Consider the following 24082-nt stretch of genomic DNA (forward strand, 5'->3'; position numbering starts at 1 on the left):
GGTTGGAGGCTGTCGGCACGCTGCTGTGGCAGGGATCGTGCATCCAGCCAGGCTCTCCTCACATTCTGCAGCATGCGGAGCCGGAGCCAAGGTGCAGCTCTCCCTGCCTTCTCCTCCAGCTCCGGCACCTCAGCAGCTACCTCGATGGAGCAGGAATTTTTTCTTTTTACTAAAAGAGCTCAGTCACCTGCTAAAGCCTTTCCTTTCACGTGCATCCAGGCTAAGTATTAGAGTGGCGAATGCCCTCCAGATACTGCTAAATGGCTGCTTAAAAATGAAATAACAAACATAAAAGCTCAGATGGCTGCAGCACGGAGTTAAAACGCACGGCAACGCTGGCAGGTTTTGCACATAGCCGTGGCTGGACGGCTGCACACTTGATCTCCTGAAACTATCATTTACTCTGCCATTAAAAATCTTTATTGTGACTCTAAAAAACTCCTCCAAACCCTTGGGTGGAAGCAGAGGGAAGTTGGTTTCCGTAACACGCAGCCGCACGTGGAGGTGAGACCTGGGACCTCTGCTCCACGGTGGTGTTTCATTACGGGCGCTGAGGTTATTAAACCAATTTCCGAGCACTCGGGTGTGAGGTGTTTGTGGGATTTCCCCAGCTGAACAAATCAGCTTAGAAGTCTGCAATTCATTAGGCAAGTTATCAGGCAAAAGCTGTACGCGCTCTCTCCTTGCTGTGCCTGCAGCCCCTAACTTCCAGCTCCTTCAATACAGCGTGGTGCTTTTTCCAGTTTGATACTCACAGGAGCCAGGCTCAAAGCGGCTTTTTCGGTGGCAGAGTGCCCCGGCTCCTTGCTGGGTTTAGTGCAAGTCCACTGAGCGCACCAAAACCGCTGCTGTGCTCCTGGGGCTGGCTGTGCCCTTCACGTTCAGCAGTCCGTGGTGCTCCACGGCCCTCAGTGCAGGCTGAAAATGGGTGAAGGGGACTCAAAACCCCTGCCTGCAGACTGAGGGGGGCTATCGTCCTTCCTTCCTTCCTTCCTTCCTTCCTTCCTTCCTTCCTTCCTTCCTTCGGGCAGGGGATGAGCCGGGGCTGCGGGGCTGGGCTGTGCTCAGCGCTCACGCTGCCGCTGGGTAGCACGGCGAGGCCTTTTCTTGCAGGGAGGCCTTTGCATTTGCAATTTGAATTTAATCCCCTGGGCTAAAGATAGCTCCGGCTCGCCTATTGTTCCTCCAGCTGGCAACAGCTTTATTTCTTTGATGCTTTCAGTCCTCGGTCGTTTCCAAGGAACTGGCAGAGACGCTTTCAATGCGGAGTCTGCCCGGCACCCTGTCACGCTGGTCACCGCATCCCAACCTCCCGGCCCTCCCTTAGGTCTCCCTCGGGGACTGCAGGGCTCCCTCCTGCTGCCACGGGCCTCGTCTGCACATACCCCTGATGCTGACCTCCCATCCCCGCTGGTTCAGGGCTGCTCCTCGTGGCTCCCCCAGAAGCAGGACCTTCCCCAGGAGCAGCCCTGGCACAATGTCTCGCTCAGGTACTTAGCAATTAGTCTGATTACTGTTACTTCACAGGAAGGAGTAAGTGGTATGTATGGTCCGTTCCTACAGGCTTTGCTGTTTGGGTTCGCCTCTAGCCCACCCTTCCCACGTGTCTATTTTGGCAAGGCCGTATTCATCGCTTATTTCTGTGTGGTGTCAGCCAAGGAACCGCGTGTTCTGCAAGGTCACTGAACGCATGCTTGACTCTGAAGCAGTTTGGACAATGATTTGAAGCGGATTAATGTCAGTGAGCTCTTATCTGCGATAATGCTTAGCTTTGTATTTCGTACATGTGCATCACACACACACATATCGTATGCATCGTACACATTACGCTGTGTATGTGATTTGGTATCTTGTAATCACGGGGAAAATTACAGGTGAACTAGGTGCTTTTCCAGAAATTGAATTTGGGATTGTTCCCTGCTAATTCACGTTGTTAATTAGCTACAGCAGGTAGCCAATAAAGCAACATAAATGATTTCAGGTTCCTTAGGAAATGTGCCAACATGACCACAAATACCAAATCAGACGTGGAATTTTCACAGTGCCTCCCGGTGAAACTCGTTCATTAAGGAGTAAAAGCCGGGAGAAATAAACGTGAGATGCTTGCAGTCTGCTGATGGACATTTTGCAAACTGGAATAGGGAGGATGTTGGATTAGTAAATCATTCTCTGGGCACATCCGTAATTCACATGCCACCCGGTGGGAAGGGTGGGCAGATTTCTGCCTGGCTGCGTGCAGCAGAGTTCCTCACAGCCCCCGAGCCCCAGCAGTGATTTTCTGACTCTCGTGGGAAGCGCTGCTAGTTCGTACCTCCGGTCTGCCACTGAAAGGATTGCCATCGTGAGGCACGGAGCCTCCGGGAGCCGTGCGGGAGGTGAATGCAAAAACAAGCAAAGAAAAAAGTCAGGCTCCTGCAGCGTGCAACGGGGACGCTTCCTTTCCCACAGAAGAAAAAGCCATTCCTATGTGGAGGCAAGGCTGCAAAAATCACACGCAGCACAAAGGGAAATCTGCTGCTGGATTGCTAGGTAAACAGAAGGGAATATCTACAGACTATTTCCTTTTTTTTTTTTTTATTGTGCCATAGAGGACTGCATCTGTGTGCATGAAATCAGCGCTGCTCTTTAAATACTTTTCTCCCCTCAACCCTGCCCCAGTTCAGTGCTGAATGGGGATCTTAAGTGAAAGCAGCAAAACACCAACTGTTCGGAAAATTGGCCATGAAGGAGCGCAGCTATTAGGCATCAGATGCCTCAGCAAAGAGGAAGCAGGATATGGGAGGTTTTCCAAAAGTGGGTTACCAAGGAGCCTTAGAGATGGACAAACACCAAAAGCATCAGTTCTCCACTCGAGTATTTGCATCTGTTTGCTTTGGGTCTTGAATGGCCCGAAACCACAGGACTGTGAGTCGCAGTGGACTGGGAGCACATGCAGCCTCTGAGACTTGTCCCACACGGCTGCTCGGCTGCTTTTTTCCAGGTCCTAGGAGTGTCAAAACCAGGGGAGTGAGCTGTTGGTGTGTGGTCATTCACATCAGACACAGCCCCATCGCCATCAGTGTGCTTGAGGAATGCATGTGTCTGTGCTTCACAGGTTCTGCTGTGCTAGGTCCATGGGTAGCCACAGGACTCCTCGGACAAGTGGACCCACCTGGCACCCTTAAAAAGACAAATAGCACATTGAAGCAGTTTCTTATCATCGCTGTTACATGGGGAAACTACAGCCTCCACGTGAGAGGATCTTAATGCTCTCATTTCAGGGAAGAAATAAAACCGTCTGTGAAAGCAAAAATTGACCCTGCATTTTATTTAGAGCAACTCTGATAATTTTAATTGCACATTCCCTTGGTGGAAACTGAAAACTACTCCACCATTTTGGTTTCAGCTTCAGTCTGGTCAGTAGTAGACACAAAATCCAGAGAAGGACATATGTGACATAAAGAAAAGGAAGGTCCCTCTCTGTACTGGCTGGAGCTCAGGGGAAGATCAGGGCAATGGTCACTGCTAGCATGGGGCCAGGGAGGGGATAGTGTACAGCTTGGATCACCCAGAAGTGATTCTTCTGCCCACAGTTTCCCAAAATCCAATGGTGCTGCAATTTTCAAAAGGAGCCCAGGGAAAAGTATCTTATTCTCTTTGGGACTAGTTATGGGAGGCAGTAAAGCTGCAGTGCTTTACTCCCCATATGACTGTGACAATAAAATGGTGACATGGAAGCATCCAGATGAGGGGGGACACCACTTGAGACAATTGGCTATTCAACAGTGTGTACAGCCCTACCTTCACTAACCTCCAACCTAGAGGTACTTACATCAGGAATACAATCCCGATTGTTAGCAGGGACACCTTTTAATCTAAAGGGGAGTCATCATATTGCTCGTGGGAGCTGCCCTGGGGGGATCAGTCCATGATGTAATTCTAGCATCGGGTCAATTAGGAGAACACCAAACTGAAAATTTTGACAGGAGATTGTGGATAAGCTGCAAAAGAAAAAAATGTTACCTAAAAGGAGATGTTCTTTGCTTTATTCCAGGCTGGAGTCCCAAAAGACAAAACTGATGGAAAACCTACCTCTCATTTATGGGAAATGTGCAAGCAACTAAAAGGGAAAAATAGACTATGAAAGTAAATTAGAGTGATGGACAAAATGATTGCATCCTCTGCTTCCTGTCTTTAGCGCTGAAAGAGTGCTGATCTACACCCGCAAATTAATAAAAGCAAGAAAACTGCCACATGAGCCCTGCGGAAGGATTAATGAGTAAGGGCTGACCCCAGGCCATACCTGGCAGATTGGACCATTCCCCAAAAGTTAGGGTTTGCAATATGTGCTGGCGATGGTAGATATTGCCAGATGGTGACCAGAAAGCCACCGTAAAGGGCCTTGCTTGTGAAGCCAATGGTTAGGTATTCCCTCTTCTGTTCCATCAGATAATGGTTCCCATTTCACATGATAAATGGTCTGCTGAAAACAAGGTTACATGGATTTATCATACACCTTGTTATCCTCGGGGAGCTGGTTTAGCAGAGCGTACTAATGCATTGCTAAAAGAACAATTGTGAAGTCTTTCAACCTGCCCGCACCTTGCAGAGGTATCCAACAGTGCTGACACACGCTAATAAATCTGAATAGTAAGGTAAGGAAGGGTCCAGCCTGACACTTCTCACCAATTATTGTTAAGGCACGGCCACAAATGCCAACCATTTTGACTGAAAATGAAGAGCAGTGAATCTTGGCACAAGATGGACAGACCTGTTAATGCCTGACTTCATCAGGCAAACTGCTCCCTGCGGAGGTCCTAGCCCAAGGGCCAAGGGCTGCATTTTTAATTTTGGAACTGTTTGTTGATATCCCTAAATATGTCCTACAATGCTTGATTTCTAGAACAGAATAGAGTAGAACAGAACAGAACAGAATAGTTCAGTTTGACGGCATCTACAAAGATCATCGAGGCCTGCTGCTTGACCACTTCAGGGCTGACCAAATATATATATATGTGTGTGTGTGTGTGTTTATGTATGTTACAGAATGTGGATATTGATGCTTTGCCTGGTAAAATCTCACCATTGCATTAGCCTGTAGCAACATCTGATGATGACCTGTAGATTACACCACTGTAGCCTGGCATCCCATTTCTGACAACTAGCTATTCTTTTCAAAAGCCTTCTGGATATGGTCCTGGACAAGTAGCTCTGGGTGGACTTGCTTGAGCAATGGGGTTGGACCAGAAGACCTCCAGAGGTCTCTGCCATCCTCAACCATTCTGTGACTCTGTTGGGTGTCAGCATAATGTTGTCTTTTTGAGGAATGTCATTTAGGACAATGGACCTGTGGTGGGAACTAAATGTTTAAGCAGGTACAGAACTGTGAGAGGCACCCAACGGATGGTCGGGGCTCAAGGTCACATCTTAAGCCTGCATTGTGCGGGTGATAGAGAACTGGGGATACGGACCTGACAGAGAGTAAGAGGTGGTATCACATAGCATTGGACAAATGATACCACAACAATATCAGTATTCCCTGAGGGATGGCCAATTATGATAGCATTAAACCACTCCTGCAGTAGCTGTAATCTCTTGAGTTATTTTTGTAATCTATGTACCAGACACGGCCAAGCATATTTGAGTAATGATATGCAATACATCTTTTCAGATCCAAACCAACAGTGGGTACAACTGGGAATGAGAACAAGCTAATGCTACTGAACGCATAGTGTTTGAACGTCTAACTGCAGCTCTTTTTACATGGGAAAGTGCAGAGGAAGAAGGAGACCGCCGTATCTTCTGGGACTGCAATACAGGTATGTATAAACCTCTGTGTGTCCCTTATCTGCTCTTTACCCCAAGTCATGTGTTCCCTGGAGGCGAGGAGACATATCGGGAATGTTAGGTCTCAGAGGATCCATCCTAAATATAATAGACTTTCAGGTATCACAAACCAGGCTGCAATCAGTTGGCCAATTAACAGCCCAACAGATTCATGGGTTAGCATCTGCCGTAACTGAATTGCAGAAGGCTGATTTACAGCAACAGCAGCTGGTTCAGCAGACCTGGATTGCTGTAGAAAAGGGGTCCACCAAAGTGCCTACAGGGCCACAGGAGCAATTAGCACTGGCCTCAGCTTGTCCAAGTACACATCTCGTGGCCCTGATAGCACTGAAGCAAGGTTGGATTGCTCTAGATGGATGCCAATGGCCCAGCATCGCATAGCTGGAACCACCCGCAGAGTCAACGGGGCAAATACTGAAAAGCCAGGCAGGGTGCTGTGAGTGTTGCTGCATACCTGTGGGTCCACTGGATCGATGCACCAACCGGGCTTGCTATGGATGAGGGGTGGTCCTCCCAGAAATTCTGTCCCAGTGACAGTGGTGGATACGTGCATGGAGCAACACCACCAGTGGTGCTAATTAGGTGCTCGTGGACATCCCGGGATGCTGGGAGCAGGAACCTTGGACATGGGTGTATGTGGGAAGACGATGACCTTTGTAGCCCAGGACAAGACCAAAGAATGCGTATGTTGCTCGCATTAAAAAAGAAGAGGCAGTTCCTACAAACTGGAGCGAATCCTCGTGTATGATATCTGTACACCTCCCTGATGAATAGGGGGACGAGGAATGCAGCCCCTCCCGCCCTGCGGAAATGTAAACAGAGGAACAGTGGCTACTGTGGGAAACCACGTGTTACACCCAGTGCTCAGACATCACCACTGCAGATTTAATAAACTTCTTCCCAATTTGGAGCATTCTTGGATTTGAAGTAGGTGGGTTTATACAAACTATTATCCGACCCAATTGTGATTTGCGATTACATTTAAAATTGTTATTGCAGAGGAGTCATGAACATGATAAAGCTGAAATATGTGCGCTCCGTCAGAATAAACAGCTCATACAAATGACTAAATGTTTAGATAATGTTGCAAAGGCGAGGTGGTGGTGTATCTTTAAGGGAATAAGTCCCGATGCTAATGCTCCTACATATTTGATCACGCACCCCAGTGTTGCCCTGCTGTCAGTTGCGGCGTTGCTTACTATTGCGGCGATTACCCTGTACATGCATACTGCTTGTATCGCTAAGCAGCTTGTTAATATGCATGATAAAATGACCCTTCGGTAGGCAGAAAGCACGGCTGTGCTCGAGAGCAAGGGGTGAGGTGTACTGGGCACCTGGTGGAGGACGTGGTTTTGGAGGAGTCTCGGGCAAGCTGTGCCTGCCCTGCTGGGCACCATACTTGGGCTGGAGAAGCTCATGTGTTGACCCATGTGCACAGGGGCATAAGAGAATGTGTCGAAGTGCCTCATGCTGGTTGGTGTCAGAAGAGAGGATTTTTTTTGTTGCCTGAGGTAAAAAGCACCATGGTGTAGGTGGGAGACCAAAACCCTCCACGACGGGATCTTGGCAGCGTGCTGTGGCTGTTCACCTGGGGTATGTAGGATGCTGCATGAAAATGGGCTTCCAGCATCTGGAGGGATGTAAGAACTACTCATTGCCTACATTCCTCTCCTTGTTTTATCTTAGTAATAGGGTGATTTTATTATTATGCTACCTGCTGTTGTGCTTTCTTACCGATGTATATAGAGACCCCCGTGCCGAACACCCTTGGATTCCCGCAGAGGGAAGATGCTGACCCAGGAGGGGCTGTTCAGGGGCTCGCAGCCTAACAGGGTCCCATTAAGGCTCTGGAGGAGAGCTCAGCCCGTGAGATGCTGTGTGCAGTGTGCAGGCAGCCGTGTAGGCAGCTCGCTGCCGCTCCGTGCGTGTGACGGGAGCGAGGGTGGGAAGCCGCGACGGCGGGGATGGGGAGGGGGGCGAGGGGGGCTGGACAGCTGGATGCAGGCAATGGGGATGCTGAATCAACCCTCCTACCTACAAGGAGAAACAGCTGCCGCCGCCGCCGCTGCAAGCAGCGTGTGTGGAGAAGCCGTGCTGCTTGCTTCCCAGCCGGGCAGGATCCAGGCGTGCCGGGGTGACTCACGCTGGCTGCCGGAGCCGGGCCTTGGTCCCGTGCCAGCAGCATGCTCCGGGGGGAGACCGCGGAGAAAAGCAGGGTAATTTGCAAATCCATTAAAAAAAAAAATCGTTGCTGCACGGCGGGGTCTCGAGGCAGGTGCCAGAGTGTATTTACAGCAGGTGCCACCCCCGGGGGACGGCTCCCCTGTGCCAGGCGAGCTGGCAGGCTGGGTGTGCAGGGAAGGGCTGTGAGCATGGAGCACATCGGATCCCGTGGCTGTCCCTGCCCAGGATGGAGCTGCATCGGCTGCAGGACCCGCCGAGCGATGAGCCTGGGAGAGGCGGCGTGGCAGCGCTGCGCCGCGAGCTAGGAAAAACCCCACTAACCATAAAATGGCATGGAAGGCCCCCAGGAGTCTTGTAGAACAGGATGGCGGAGTGTAATGAATAGTCAGACATATGGTAAAAATGAATTAATGTCGAGTTGCCATCCACTCTGCCATTTTTTGCTTTCAGTTTCCCCGCTGTGCTTGTCTCCTGGCATCACTGAATCTTGATTCAGGGAGAGGCAGCCAAGTAGCTTCCCTGTGAAGCCAACATCGTATCCTAAGTTGGCCAACAACTTCACAGTGCTGTCTGCTGGCTCCATCTGGCTGGGAATCTCTCTCCTGTCCTGGTGGAGAGTGACCAGCCTCTGCAGTCCAGGTCTGCCTCTGCTCCCCTCCAGCAGGGATCCCTCTACCCTCAGGAGATGCCCGCTGATAGGGAGCACGATGCCTTCGAGCAACAGCATGTGGGGTGATCTGCCCTGGGGAATCACAAGTCCCAGGTCTAAACAATGTCCTGGCAGAGCAAGAAGGAAACGTTCAGCCTGGTCCAGGTGGAGGAAACTCGTGGGAATGACTTTTGAGAGCCTGGTGCATTGCTATAGGTAGCAGTGGTGCACGTACACATGTATAGATGCACACGTGCTTATTTTCCCCCCAAGAAGCAGAAGAGTGCCGTGTGCCATAACTAAGTCTATGCCCTCTGGGGAGAGGCTCAAAACCCTGCAGAGCTGGTGTCAGCCCAAGACCTGGTCTAGAAAAGGGCATGAATATTGTGCCCGTCCTCTGCCCTCCTGCCACAGCCTCTCCTTCCAGAGATGTCTCTTCTGCACTGCACGCAGGGCGGATGGGCTTGCTCCAGACAAGCAGACCACTGCTTTGCCCTCAGCTGGAGCTGTTCTCATCCCCGTCCCAGCCTGTAAAGGCATCAGGAGGAGAGCAGAGGGGCGTCTTGGCACTGCACCGGCTGAAATCGAGGCTCCTCTTTTTCAGTCGAAACTCCTCCCTGACACAAAAACAGATGTTTTGGTACGGTTCCTATTATTGGATTTCTTGGAAAAAGGGAGTGCTCGTAGGGGCTTAAAGGACAGGAAAAAGAGGTTGGGGAACTTGCTTTGCCGCTGACTTCTTGTGTGATTTGAGGCAAATCACTCTTTTTTTTTTGTTTGTTTGGTATTAAACTGAGGAAAGAGGAAGAGGGGAAGGGGACAGTGCCATTAAGCAACCTTTGTGGAGCAATTTGAGACCCACGGCGGAAAAAGCTGCAAATGCCACACCACGCTCCCAGCCGAGCCGTGGCTGCTAGGGCCGTGGCTGGCAGAAAGCCACGGCGCCCAGGCCAGCCCCAGCAGGCTGCTGCTGCGCTGCAGGAGGCGTCCCTCCCATCGCCGTCCCTCCAGCTGCACGGCCAGGGGTGGCCCCCACCTCCCGACATCGTTTTGATTATCCAGCAATCGCCTGCGACCCCGAGATGGTTTTGCTGCAGACGTGTTTAGTGCTTATTTTCTCGGCGAGGCCGTTCAGGCAGCCGCCTGCTCCTCTCCTGCCTCCTTTATCCGGCGCCTCTGCGCTTTTTCCCCTTCGCAGGCATTCTGCTCCTGCCACCGCCGGCAGCGATCAGGCGCAGCGGCAGCTGGGGAAACAATTGGGTGCCAAATTAGAGTGGCTCTTCAAGTAATTGACTGATGGATCAGTGCTCCTGCTTTAAAAATAATAATAAAAAAAAAATAAAAAAAAAAAAAAAAGAAAAAAGGTTTCACAGCATGAGTCACCGGTGCGCCGCGCTCCTGCCCGCGCTCTGCGCTGTTTAGCAGGCAGCACACGGCGGAGGTCAGGGGATGGAAATGTTTTACTCCTCGCTGTCTCCCTCTGGGGAAAAGCCCTGCCCGGCTCTGCGGGGGCAGAGGAAGGGGATGCTTCGGCGGTGTGACCTGGCTGCGCCGTGCTTGGCTCCCCTCCTGGCAGGCTGCCGCGGCTGGAGGTGGCTCCGGCAGCCACCGCGGGCACCCGCTGCCTCTGAGGCTTGCCGCAGGCACCAGGCAGCTCCAAGGGATGCTCCCAAAGGAGGAGATGGGGCGTTCCCTGCAGGACTGGCCTGACCCCGCGTCCTTTCTCGCTTCTTGGTGTCCTGGCGGGCTCTCACCCTCACCGTGGGTCCTGTTGGTGTCCTGGGCAAGCAGCCCCAGTCCTTGGGGACAGGTCACCCTGCCTTAACAAAAGACCATGCAGATGAGTTTTTTTTTCCAGCCCCTTCTTTCACTCCATCATTAGCATTTTAACAGCTTTCTGCCAAGAAGGAGGGCTGGAGAAGAGGACACTGAGATTCCACATCATCCCAGGACTCCAGGAACTGGGGCTGTAGCAAAAACACCCAATATCCCGAGGACTCACAAGAAATATAAATGATTTCTGAACGTTAAGCAGTGCTGTGTGGACAGTCAAAAACAGCAATAAGTTACCCTCACTCACTTCATTCCTCACCCTTTCTAACAGAAAGGAGAAAGATTTCTACATGTTGCAGGTATGGCCATTGTTGTAAGTCAACTTGTCATTTAAGAAAATCAGTAAGCAAACAAATCTACTCCGGGGGCTCAGCCAAAGCCCCCCTGGGCTGTGAAAGAGGTGCCTTTGGGTTAATGAGTGCTGTGACTGGTACAAGGGTGAGTGAGGATGCCCTTCTTTACTGTGTTGTCCCTTGTCTTCCAGTTCTGCTTCCAGAGGGGCGAGGGATGCAAAGTTCAAAACAGGCTGGCCCTTCCTCACTCGCCAGCACCAGTCTTATGCTCTGGAGCAACACTATCGCTTATCTACAGCAAAAGACCAAAAATTCACCCTGAGTTTTCCTTACAGAACCCCGTCCTTGCCTCCTGAAGCCAACACAAGGAGCACAAGAACATCACCGTGCCCAACACGTGGCCTGGGGCTGTTCCCAGTTGGCTTCCCAGTGGGTTCACAGTGCTGGAGCACCGTGCACCCACCCCACCACTACCCGCAAGCCCAATTTTCAGGCATCTCCCACCGCCCATCGCAGTTCAAAGTGTTTTGTTTTAGGCTTTCTCTGGCCTGTCAGAGCAAGGTAGGTAATGCGGGCTGCGGAGCCGGGCAGCCGAGCGCAGCTCTTTGTACTTTCCCGTTTCCCCATCGCTGGTGTCTATCCCTTATATATTTTTCATGGAAGGCTGTGCTGATCGTGCAAAGGCGCCTCCTTGCCTTCCCTCGGGTCTGATTGTTTTCTCTGGTTTTGTATACAAGGGGGTTAATTAGAAGTCGGCATCTCCCCCCCCCTCCCCAGCAGGTGTGGAAGCCGGATGAGCAGTGAGATTGGGGTAGGGCAGGGAAGAGCATGGAGAGGGAGAGCGAGGTGAGCACGGCTCCCGGGCTCCGTCCTCGGCACGGAGGAGGGTTTGCATCTCTCCTTGCCTACTTTGGCATGGATTCAGCCCAGCAGAAGGGCATGCATCCATCCAAAAAGAGGCTGTAGCACATCTACCCCATCAGTGCCCTGTTGCTGTTCCTGTGAGGATGGGGGTGTGTGTGTGGGAGCACTGCCCCATGCTCTTTCCTCCCTTCCCTTGGGGCTCGGCTGGGTCCCGTTTTGTTTCTTGCTGCTACTACTGTAATAAAAAAAGTGGCTCGGCCAATTCTCCTGAACCTGAACGCAGAAGGAAGGAGACAGGGAGTGAAAAATGTGAAATCACGTAGGAGTTTTTTCTTTCCAAGCCGATGCCATCACCCGGAGTGGGGCTGGGACCCTGCGGCCACCCCCAGCAGTGATTGTGGGGGGAAATAGTTATTCATGCTGGAACTGGGAGCAGAAGAGCTGCTGCTCCCATCTGAGACAGCTCGTTACCGCCCCGAGTTTGCTTAAAATACAGCTCTAATTACCTGTTTAAACAATAGCTCTGTCCCTTCCTTGGTCTATGAAGACTGCACACATTTTAATTATCCGGAAGACCTTGGCCATTCACCTTTCAGAGGTATTTAATGCTTCCAGTCAAATGCCTGCCCTGATGCACTCTGTTACCATGCCACCTCTCGAACTCTCACTGGCGGAAAACTGCAGGGTACCGCTGGTGAGATGACATTCTCAGGCAGGATTTTTTTTTCTGCATAATCACGGTATTTGGGTTAATTTTGCTTTGCTGGGCACATTAGTCTTTGGCTCCTAAACAAGAAGACTCAGGGCCTCCCCCCGCCTTGCCTTTTCCCCTGTGCATATGTGAAAAATAGGCCTTAGCCTGCCTCTTGATGTGTGATAACATTGTAATCCTGTAAATGGATGCTGTTCCTGGGGCAGGACCGCCTGTTTTGGAGCAGGCGTAACCAGAGCAGAAGGGGCTCTTCTTTCCCTTTGCCCAGATGTTGTTCCATCCATCCCATCCCCACAGAACCCCTTATTTTCGGGCGTTTTCCTAATAAGCAGTGGTCTGGGAAAGGCTTTGGACTGGAGAGCAGCACAGCAAGGGTTTCTGCTGATCCCATAGGCAGCATCTCTGGATCTTCACCGGTGGGCAAGAGGAGCATCCCTTGCCACGTTGGTGCTACAGGGCTATCCCGTGCCAGGCAGGGGCAAAGGCTGGTGTTCCCCGGGCCATAAATGGTGGCAGCAGGGCTTCGCTTCAGCAGAGCGTGCGAGAAGGACTGGGGTGCTCAGGGGAGGGGAGTACACGTGTTTGCATTCAGAGAGGAGGAGGAGGACAAATAGTGTCTGGCCTGTAAGCCCCTGCAAGGCTTTGTCCACGAGGCTCAAAGCAGCCGGCTCGGAGAAACCCCGGGTAAACGCAGCGAGCTGCCTGCAGGGCCTGGAGCTGTAAATCTCAGCAGCCTCGATTTACAGAGCTCGCAGGGCTTTTCACAAGGTTGGAAGAGCGCTGGGGAGCAGGCAGAGGAACACCTGGCTGCTTCCTCCTGCCGACACCGCGGTGCGGCCGCTTGGGGTTTTTTCCCCTTCCCTCCAGGAGTTGGTAAAGCATAACAGAGCCTTTCGGGGACGGAAGACACTGCTCTGATTTAGGGTAATTGCCCGTGTGTCATGATTCAGCAAATCAGCCGAGCGCTCGCCCGCCCCTGGACGTGATTAACTGGACGTGATTAACGGTAACGACGGCAGGGATCTTCCACGGTACCCGGGCATGTGCTTCCCTGCTGCACGAAACCAGGCTCCTAGGTACCGCGGCCGCGTGCCCGTCCCTCCCCTCCGAGGAGCAAAGGAAAAGGGGGGATAAAAGGGGGGAGGATGCATCTCCAGATGCCCCAGTTTTTTTTTTGTGTGCCTTTTTATTTTTTTTTTTATACCTCGTAGTCTTACCAAAGCTAAGCAAAGGATCCCTTTCATCCGCTGGCCTGTTTTCTACCTTTGATGGCTAGCCTTTCATTTTACTTTGAGGCATCCCCCCTCAAAAAGCTCCTCGCTGCCTCGCCAGCACATTTGTTCCTCCCCGGCCAGATGCAGATGTGACCAATTTGCTTCCCCGACACAATGCGAGGGGAAGCGGGGGCGAGGAGGCGAGGGAGGTCTGTGAAGTCGATTTGTGCGGCAGAAGCCAGCGAGCAGAGCGCCACGCTATTTATTCGCTTGCTTCCACCGGGGTCTTCGGTGTCCCAGCAATGGTAAATCTTAACTTTCATGCTATGGTGCACCGGGATGCAATTTACTTCAAAGACAGCATAAATCCCCGGCTGCCGCTTATATCACAGGGCCGTTACATGAAAACGGCTTATGTGCTTTGGTCCCGGGGACAGGTTTGCACTTTTCTGCATGGATCTAAGCTGACCGCCCTGTGGTTGCCCTAAAAACCTCAGGGCTGCCAGAAAATAGGCTGTCCTTGCCCCTCTGAGCCATCAGATGGCTCAGCCCTGCTCTGCCAGCGCTGGGTGTGCTCTCCCTGCCCTATTATCCGCCCCTTGTCCCCAGCGATCTGCTTGGCAGTCCCAGACAGCCGCGATGCCCGGGAAGACTGGCCGGGTGTGCTAGCTGAACAAAGATTGAGCTGGAAAACATCCAGTGAAATTTCTAATAATTTAATTTCTTGGCTGAACGTGGGAATCTAGACATTTTATGAATATTGCTTTCGGAGTGAAGGAGGAGGAAAGAAATCCCTTCTGCCCTCTGTAGTTCAACCATATTAATAATGTCTTATTTGCAAAGCTGTTTATGCATCCCTTCCCTTCTGCCGGGGTGCTGCTGTTTATCTGCCCTCATCAGGCCGCTGCTATTAGCTGGCTTCATCATGCAGCAATGCTTCATCGTTAGCCAAAGTTGCTTTATCTCGGCGAGAGGGAAGCGAGCCATTCCTCACGGAACCACCCATATTTCATGGCCAACTAAGCAATATTGCAAAAACATTGAGATTCCTCAATTTCCTTGATCATATATAGCAGACGCTGATTTGATGCTAGGAGAACTGATTAGCACAACCCTTCCTGGCTAGTATGTCACGGCGCTGACAGCACGGAGGCAGCGAGCTTGTCCAGCAATAGAAACACTATTACCAAGCGCATTTTTCATGTGGGGAGAAGGAGCATTTTGAGCTGCTTCTACGTACTGAAAACAAATTTCCAAACGCCTGCATAGCAAAGTGCCGGGGTTATCACCCACTCCCGTACAACGTTACCTTCAGACGTGTTATCGCCAGGAGTGTAAAATCCCAGCTCCTCTCCCGCTGGAGCCCCACTGTCATTAATCGAAGGCTTGCCACGGCTGGGGGCCTGTCTGCCTCCCAGGCAGGGCTGTGAAACCACGGGCATTACCGGGTGATGCTGCCACGCATGGGTCCCCCTCGCAGGGGTGGCTGAGCCACCACGGCGGTGGGGGGGCCGAAATCCGGTGCGTATAATTTCAAGGAAATGGATAGTCTTGCCGAGGCTAAAAATCGAGATCAAAAGTTCAGGGTTAAATTCAGCTGTCAGGTCTAGATAAGCTTATCTCCAAAAAAGTGGCTTAGGCGAGATCTGCTCCGGGCTGAAATGCTTAACGGGTGACCCGCGGGATGCTGTGCCGCTTTAGCTCCCAGCAGGGCTTACCTCTGGGCCCGCGTGTCCCCCGCCTGTACGGTGCTGAGGCTGCGGAGGGGATGTGGGGAGGATGGTGGGTCAGGACAGCTGCACTCCCACCTCGGGCCCCCATTGATTTACGCACTTTTGCTGAGTTTCTGTGTCCCAAAGAGAGGGGTGAGCAGCGAGCACCGTGTTTGTGTTATTACACAGAGGCCTGCTTTGGCAAAAAGGGCGAAATTAGAGAATTTTTTCCAAGTGTTTTATTTTATTTTATTTTATTTTATTTTATTTTATTTTATTTTATTTTATTTTATTTTATTTTTCCCACTGTCTGAAAAAAAAGCACGTCTGTAATCAGCTGTGGGAGCGGAACAGCCCTCTTCATTTATTTTAGAGCATCCTTCAGGCGCGTCTCGTTAATAACCATGCTCCCCAGGGTGGGAAGGCACCACCTGGAAAACCCAGGGGCATTTTGTTCCCGGATCGGGTGCCTCACTTCATCCCCTGGGACACTGGGGAGGGGACGGAACGAGGGGAGGCTGCACCTGGAGGGGTTTCCAACCCTGCCTCCTCCCTCTCGACAGCTGCCAAAGACCGGGGAGTGTTTAAACCTTCATGCACATGGATGGGCTGAAGATCGGGGAGTATTTAAACCCTGCCCTTCATCCACACAGATGGATTGAAAGCATCACCAATTGGAGGCTCACAGCATTCGCACGCAGGCAAGGCACAGCTGCTCCAGTCTCCGTCGGCAGTTTTCGTGGTGCACGGACACGACGGGTCTCTGGGAAGGGCAGTAAATGGGAAAAAAAGGTCATTTGATCAATCATTTTGCAGCCCAGTGGCACAGTGGCCTTTCTAGGGGAAAATAAATCAATCTCTCCAACCCATCCCTGTTTTTATAGCCTACGCAGAAGTTTCTGGGATGCAGCACGGAGACGCGGCTCCTCATTAAAGGGAGAGGTGCCCACTCACCTAACCAGCCTGTTGCAGTGGGAAATTAATGATGAAGCAATAAGACAAGCCTGGACGGCTGCCAGCATCATGAAACAAAGGTGGAGAGAGGGAAAGACGAGGCTCCTGTGGGGTTAATGGTGCCCAGGTACCCACGAGGGGCCAAAAGTACCTGCTCCTGCCTATTGCCACCTCCCAGCCCCCTTTGAAGTTGCCCCATAACCACTGGGGTGGCCCAGGGAGACAGCAGCTCCAAGGGATCCCGTTGCCCAGGTTTTTCTGGCAGTGTATGACTTCTGTGCAGGGAGGCAGATCCATGCATGCAGATACGGGGCTGTGATAATGCCATATTTCAGCCAAAACGCAGAGCGCGTTGTATTAGAGGTGACAAAGAGAGGTATCCAAATGCAATAAGGTGAGTCATTGCCACGGTGCTGTTGCTATTAAAATGATCCAAAAATGTTTGAGAGGCTGAAAATTAGATGTTTCTTCTCTTTAAGAAAAAATGCAACAGCTGTTCCAAAGGTCTGGGAATGCTTGCTTAAACTTTTAACATTCCCTATGCTCTTCCGTTCCTTTCTTATTTAAAGGTAGACTATGAAATTTTGGGAAGAAAAAAAAATATTTTTTAAAAACAAACTTTCACAGTATCTAAGAATAATGGGAACATTATCATAGCTTTGCAAACCCAACAAGACTTCACTGATAGTTTCACTTAAAGAAATCCAGATGCGGCAGCAACTAGTCCCTTAAACGAAGCTGCCTTCAGTGCTGTGTCCAAACCCACCATGTGTGAGCATTAAACTGAGAAAGTAAAAAGGGGACATATGAAATAACCTATTTCTTTGCTCCTCAAACCCTGTAGCTTTTCAAGTCCATCAAATATTGCTGCGTGAAAGGCTCACAAAGGTTGTTCCCTCAGCTAGTCACTGATTTACCCCAATGAAAATTTAGGTTAAACCAAGAAATCCTAGGGAAGAGATTTCTTAAAGACAATTTGATATTGTTTTCTTTGCACTTTGAGGGTCAGAATTTAATTTTTTTTTTGATGGAAGTGGAAAAATAGCTTGCTATGCTGTTATGGGAAAAAATGCCACCCTATGTTGCTAAACTTGTCCTAAACCCAGAACATTTGAGAACTGTTGGCAGGTGCATCTGCTAAGCTGAATTTCTGCATCCCAATCACCTGTCCAGGTCTCTGAGGACTCAGCGAGGTGCTGCAGAGAGGATTTGAGGCCAAAGCATGATGGGACACCCAAAAGAGGGTGGTGGGACAGTCGTAAGAGGGAATCCCCAAAGAGGTTTGGTGTGGGGACATCAGATGGGGCGCTGGAGCAGCAGAGGTCTCTTCACCCCCTCCTACCAAAAATAAATGGGGAGTGGGGAGTTTAACTCCAGATGGACCTGGCTAATCCCTGCTTAGATTATTTCAGATGTGCCTGGGATTAGGGAACGCGTTAGCATGGGCTGATCATGCCCAGAGGACGGTGCTTCTGGCTGACTCCTTAATCCCATCACTTGGCTCCCGGGATTTGGCTGCCAGGGCAGACAGCCCCGAGTACCCTGCTGAGCCCTGGGCTGGCAGGGGCTTTTAGGGTACCTCTACTTTTGCTCTTCCTTGCTTCACTCTTCCCCTTCCTTCTACAGAAAGCAGGCAGAAGGCTGTTGGCGTGTAGAAAGCACAGTGCAAAGTGATAGCCAGGACCAGGCAGAGCCGTGTTAATTACCCCAGTTTTCTGAAAAGATGCTGCAGCGGAGGATGAAAGGGAAGACATCTGACTGACGTGAGCGTATTTCTTACTTTTGGATGAGAGAGACTTCGGGAAGGGCTTGGGCGATACTTCTGTGCGAGTGTAATGGTGGGGCTGGGCATGCTGCTCCTCGTACAGCCTTCTGGGAGGGTAGCTCCATCCGCACCTCTGCCCCCTGGGGAGAACAAGAAGCCATGGGACAGCTGCAATGGAAACCCCCATTTGGGGGGAAACAAGAAAAAGAAAAAACAACAGGACCGTACATATATATATATATATATATTTTTTTTCAGGAGACATGAAACATTCTTTTCACTTTTTGGAAAAAGGAAGAAAAAAAACACAAGAGGATTCTGCTAGTAACAGATAAATAAAAATATATAATAACAAAACATGAAGGAAAAAAAATGATTTGCAAAATTGTTAGGGATTTTGAGTTTGGGAAGAGAAGCAGAGGCCTGCAGGGATGACACGCTCATGTGGCTGGCATCCACCAGCTCTCCTGCCAGGAGGAAAAGCTCCTACTGCAGATTACGCAGCAGTTTGTGCAGCCGAGCTCCAGCAGGACCACAAGCCTCCGGCAGCCCTGCTTGCAAAACCCCAGAGCACAGCCCCATGGTGCCTGGCCCCCTCAAGCATCCCCAGGGGCTCCCTGTAAAAGCAGGTAGCCCCCCGGGGTACCCTGGAAAACCAGGCTGCCCACAGCCTCCCCTGGCCACATCCCAAGCTCGGGCAGTGCCCAAAATCACCACCCAGCCCCGTGCTCATGCTGAGAGGGACAATTGCAGAGGCTCCCGAAAGGAAGGCAAACAAAAAAACAAAAAGCCTGCCCCGAACAAATAAGTAAAGGAGCAGCAGTAACAAATAAACCCGTGCACAATACAAAAGAGACAATAAATAAAGCCAATTAGCCCACAGGCTTAGCGCTGGCTTATGCACGGCGAGTCTGGCAGAAGGGCAAACCCGAGTGCTGCTGGCCACAAAAGCATCACTTCTTCCTAGTGTAACAAAAATAAATAAAACCACCCCAAAGGAGCAGCAGGGGCTGATGTGTTGCCAGGAGGAAGCAGGGAGCAGAAGGGAAGGTGCAGCTCTCCATGCCCTATGTGCAGGATGTGGCACCTGCCCTGTCCTCTTGGCCCTGGCCAAAACCTCCCCATTGGTGCTGCTGGAAATGTCACCCCTTCATCCTGCCTGTTATCTGCGCTCCCCCAGCTGCTGCATCCTTCCTGGTCCTGGTTCTCATCCCCATCCCTGTCCCCATCCCTGTCCCCCTCCCTGTCCCCATCCCCATCCCCATCCCCACTCAGCAGCCAGTAGCTGCCAAAGAGGGCACAGGGAGCAAGCTGATGGTTCAAGCATTTAAGGCCAAGGTGATGAAGGGATTAACGCAGCCTTTCTGAGACCTTGAACTCTTCCCCTAATCTGGATTTATAGCCGTGTACTGGCTGCTGAGGCCATTTACTGCCCCTCCTTCATCTTCCAGCCCACGTCACTTGCGAGAAAAGCCCTTTTTGGCACCCCGAGAGCCCTCTCCACGTAGGTACTCTTGCATATCCCATCTTTAATAAAAACTGCCTTAAAACCCCAGTGCTTTGGGACCCAGATACACAATATGCTTCTGTGCTAAACATGCCACGGTGTCTCTTAACTCCTGACAACCATTATCCAGCTGCTGAATGAGCCTTATTATAAGCAATTTTTGTAAATCATATTGAAAGCATGAAGTCAAGAAGGGGAAAAAAAAAAAAGTAAAAAAAAAAAAAGTATCTCAGGTCATGAACTGCAGCAACACCTGGCAGGTTGTTTAAAAAACAAGGAAGAAATGCTGGGGGAGATGTTGACACAAGATCCTGGGGCGATACATCACAGACATCAACATGCAGGTCCCACCCAAGCCCGCGGCAGGGCTCGCCCACCTCCCCTGCTGTGTGTGTGTTCCCCCTCCTGGAGCCCCAAAAATATAGCTCAGACTGGGGACCTGGCACCTTTTTTTCACCGAGAACACTTCCAAACCGGGCACGGCTGGGGCAGGCGGGGGGAAAAACGCACGGTTTGGGTATCAGCGTGGAGGTAGCTTGCAGCTTTTCGCCTCTGCCGCGCAGCGAGGCAGCTCTGCCGCCTCGCTATTGCTGACGGCAATTGTGTGAGCCAGTCCCGGAGCGGTGGGCTGGATAAATTATGCATGTCCCTGGTGTGCTGGTGCTGATGTGTGCTGCGCGGCTGGATCAGAGCCATCGGGGTGGTTGGAACGGGCTGTTTTGGCCGTCGCTAATCAAAAGCCCTCCAGCAGCGATCCCGGAGCACATGGAGATGCACTGGGGAGCGGGGCTGGCTATGGGAAGGGCTGGGGCAGGCGGGTGGGTGCCATGTTTCTCATTTAAGCTGTCTCCTTGGGCACTGCTGATAACGCCTGGCAATTAGCAGCGGTGTGCTGAGGGGAAATCCCAGCAGCGGGAGGGAAGAAGGCACATGGTGGGAGGAAGGCACACGGTGGCGGGGCGGCTCCTGGGGGTGCTGGGGTGCACCGATGCAGGGGTGAGCACCGGAACATCAAGCAGAATCAAGGCCAGCTCCTTGCGAGGGTGACAAATTAAAGATCAGTGCTGCCACACGCAGGGACACGCCGCCTCGCTGCCTGCAAGGCGTGCGGCACATCCCCGACACGTCCTCCGGCTGCACCGGAGCGGAGCAGCCCCTGCCCACGCCACAGGGCCGGCTGTCACACCGCTGGCCCCACGTCCCTCGCCGATATCCCCATCAACCCGCTCATTAGTGTTTTGTGACGTGCAGCCTCCTCTTCTCCTGAAATACCACAATTATGCAGTGCGCTGCCTCGTCCCCGGCTCCTGCGCGGTGGCGAAACAAAGGCGAGAGGGAAGAGGCAGCGCGGGGAAGCAGGCACGGTTCGGGTTTCGGGCTGAAAGGGAGCCGGGAAGGGAAGGCACTGGCTCGGCAATGAGCTGTAAAACAAGAGGAGGTTTTGGTTTATTTAGTGTGAGGCCATTTTGGCCAGCGCAAGGTATCTATCAAAATGGAGACAGAAAACAGTTCTGCTCGCAAACGCCGGGGCCAAATTGGCTTTGAGACTCGAGTAGTCCTGAGCCAATTAAAATGTCATAATAATGCAACCTCAAAAGAAAAAAAAAATAACCACCAACCTGGTGCCTGCTAGTTATGAAAGATATGCAGGGAAAGAAATCATTCCCCAGCTAGGCATGTTTATCCAAATGGCTCTCAGCGAGGAAATCACTAAGTGGAAAGAGAGGGAGGAGGAAAAAAGGCAGCAGTGAGCGAGGTCCAAGCCTGCAGTGTGCTCCACGTTTGCAATGCTGTGCTGGTGCCCCGAGAGCCTTGGCAGGTCTGGGGAGGCTCTGCCCGTGCTGCAGGACCAGGGATTTGGGGTGGCTTCATTGCAAGCGACGGTGGTAGCCTCTGCTGAATTTCCTAGCCTTGACGAGTCTTTGGGAGACGGGTGTCCCCCAGGTATATCAGCAGTAATGGAAAGTGCCAGTGTCACTACAGGCACTAACTCATCATCCTGACGACCCATCGATCCCCGGAAGAGTGGAGTGGAGGGTAAAATAAATGCGGTTTGCTGGGATGGGAGGGGAGGAGGAGAATACTGAAGGCATTTCTCCTCTCCGGCCGCTGAAACCGATGGAAAACCAGCCAGGGACTCCCGCAGGCACACAAGCGCAGCCTGGCCCTGAGGAGCATCCCAGAGCCTCTCGTGGCCTCCATGGCCAGAGGGGGGGGTCTCAGCTCCCTGCACCCCAGGGTGGAGGTGGCACGGGATGAGGAGCAGTCTCCCGGCTGCTAACCCCGGGGGCTGCCTCTCGCCTGGGGGCCGGCTAGCTGCCACAGCCAAGCACCGTGCTGCAGCTAATTAGCCCTGCTGCAAGGGAAGTTAATTAGCTTGGGGAAAACACCGTGCTAATTTGCCTAACCGGCTTTGGGGACTGAGGTTAACCCTCCGAGCAGGACGGGGCGTACTCCTGGCGGGGGGCTCTGCCTCCTGCATGGGGAGGGGGCCGTGCCCGCGGGCTTCTGGCTCCTTTGAAGGTGCTGACCCTGCTGTGTGGAGGCCGTGCCCTCTCAGGTCCTTCTCGGGGAGGGCTGCCATCCTGAGACAGCCCCGAGACCTCCGAGGTGCTCGGCAGGCAGCTGAGACTCCCTGCCCTGGGGTGCAGCGGCTGCAAGGGACGTGCAGGGTTTACAATGCACGCAGCTATGTCCTGACCCAGATCTCACTCTTTTTTTTTTTTATTTTTTTCCTCTTTATTATTCTGCCTTGCCTCGGGAATGGTGCTAAACCCGGAGGGACAACCCAAGGAGAGCATTCAGGCTGTGGGAGCGGATCCCAGGCTGGGGACCGGCCGTGGTGTGGGCATGGGGAGCTGGGGACAGGCTCCTGGCTCGGAAAAATGCCGCTCCCTCTCTGCAGCGCTGAGGCTAACATTTCTGATGTCTTTACAATTGCTAAATGTTTTTGGCATGCAAGCACGTTGCTGTCCTCCGCTCCCTGACCCTGCTGGAAGCCGAGCTCGGTCCAGCACCACTCACAATGTGTGCGAGGAAGAAAGAGAAAAAAAATCATCATTGCGAGCTTGCAAGCCTGTCTAAAAATAGAGGTTAAACCGCTCCCTAGTAATTAGCCAGAAGATGGGTTTATTTGCAGCCATGCAATTTCAGCAGCGGTGCTTTTGGCAGGGGGAGCCGGGAACGTCCCGGCAGCTCTGACCTTCAGGGCGGGCTGTGCTGGCCTCCCCCTGACGATTTGGGTAACTGGAGCAAAAAGGGCGATGGTTATCTCGTGGATTTTGTGGCTCTGCAAGCAGGGCGAACTTGCCGTCCTTTCGCCTGCCCCGTTGCTGCGTGCCCAGCCCGTGCAAGCAGCGGGGGAAGCAGGCTAATTGCCTCTGGAAGGGGCACGGCGATAACAGCCACACTCAGAGAGCCATCAAAGACGTGGGGTGGCAAACCGAGAGCACGGGGGAAATCCCCTGCCCTCCTCTCCCCGCCTGTCTGAAGCGTTCCTCGTGCCGCGAGCAGGGAGCGCGCCGCGGTGTTGATTTGTGAGCATCCCCTCCACCGGGACACGCTCAGCTGGAAGATTTACTGGCTGGGAGGTCTCCCCAGGAGCCAGCTTAAAGCCGGCGGTTCCTGGGGCTTGCTCTGGCACGGCGCAGCAGCTGTCAGTGCTGGGTAAAAAGCGAGGAGCAGGGAGTGCCCCGAAGCGATGCTTTATGGATGCCCCTGTGCTAGCGTGAAACAGTGAGAGGACCAGGAGGGGGGATAGGGACTGCAAACACAGCTCATCCCATCCTGGTGCACTCTTCTCCTGTGCTCGAGTGCTGGGCTTTGGGGCTCTGGGATTTTTGGGGTGTCTGCCGGGGCGGCCTGGCTCCCCCGCTGAAACTTGCCTGCACTCCCCAAAATGACACAAGGAAGGGCAGGGGATGTTGTGTAAACCGGGGCTGCTCATCCAGGCTTCTTTTAATGGAAAAGAAGAAAGGAAAATAAAGCCAGCCATAATGCTGCCTTCAGCAGCAATTAGCGGAGCTTCGTGTGGCAGACACGGGAACACCTGGAGCCCTGGTTTGCACAGCACAGCACCGGGTGCAAGGCTAAGCCTGGGTTTTTAGGAGTCATTATTAGGAATAGCTCTGTAGGATGCACGATCCTCCTCTCCCCCTCTGCTGCATTTCGCTCCCCCTGGCTGCAGCAGCACCGGGAGGATGCTGGCGGAGAGGCTTTTCCCGGTGCTGCTCGTGTTTCAGAGCCAGTAGAGTCCCGGAGCAGAATCTGCTCCTGGCATCCTTCTAGCGACGTGGCTGGGGCGATGCCAGAGGAGAATCTAGCTGGGGATTTCTGCTGTTTCTTCATCATGAAAGAAGTTGGAAAAAAAAAACCCACCCACAGCCGGCAGAGCCCAGCAGAGCTGCGCCCCCCGCAACTCCAGCGGCGTGTGCTCGCCTCGGGCAGGCGGTGGCTGCCCACGTTAGCACTTTGCTGTTTGTAGGAGGCACACAGGTTTCTCCATCCCTTTCTGAACTTGTGGTCCCCTCCAAGCTATCGGACAGCCTGCTGTGAAGGCCTGGACTGAAA

The 24082-nt window shown here is 52.3% G+C and overlaps 2 long non-coding RNA genes across 4 annotated transcripts; one reads left to right on the forward strand and one right to left on the reverse strand.

Moving 5' to 3' along the window:
* The first annotated feature begins 4935 nt into the window (after positions 1-4935).
* On the forward strand, positions 4936-19958 carry LOC310886001. Of its 3 annotated transcripts, none has more exons than XR_014575074.1 (4): positions 4936-5798; positions 11121-11346; positions 15851-18004; positions 18265-19958. It is a non-coding gene; the product is annotated as an uncharacterized lncRNA (long non-coding RNA). The 3 variants fall into 3 exon arrangements; XR_014575076.1 differs by lacking the exon at positions 4936-5798 and adding an exon at positions 6786-7419; XR_014575075.1 differs by lacking the exon at positions 4936-5798 and having other exon boundaries at positions 6786-11346.
* LOC310886007 lies at positions 17988-21269 on the reverse strand. The gene is made up of 3 exons (XR_014575077.1): positions 21133-21269; positions 19953-20934; positions 17988-18146 (listed from the first exon to the last, which is right to left on the reverse strand). It is a non-coding gene; the product is annotated as an uncharacterized lncRNA (long non-coding RNA).
* Positions 21270-24082: the final 2813 nt, after the last annotated feature.

The sequence above is a fragment of the Anser anser genome, assembly GCF_964211835.1.
Source record: "Anser anser genome assembly, chromosome: 1".
Taxonomy (NCBI): Eukaryota; Metazoa; Chordata; class Aves; order Anseriformes; family Anatidae; genus Anser; species Anser anser.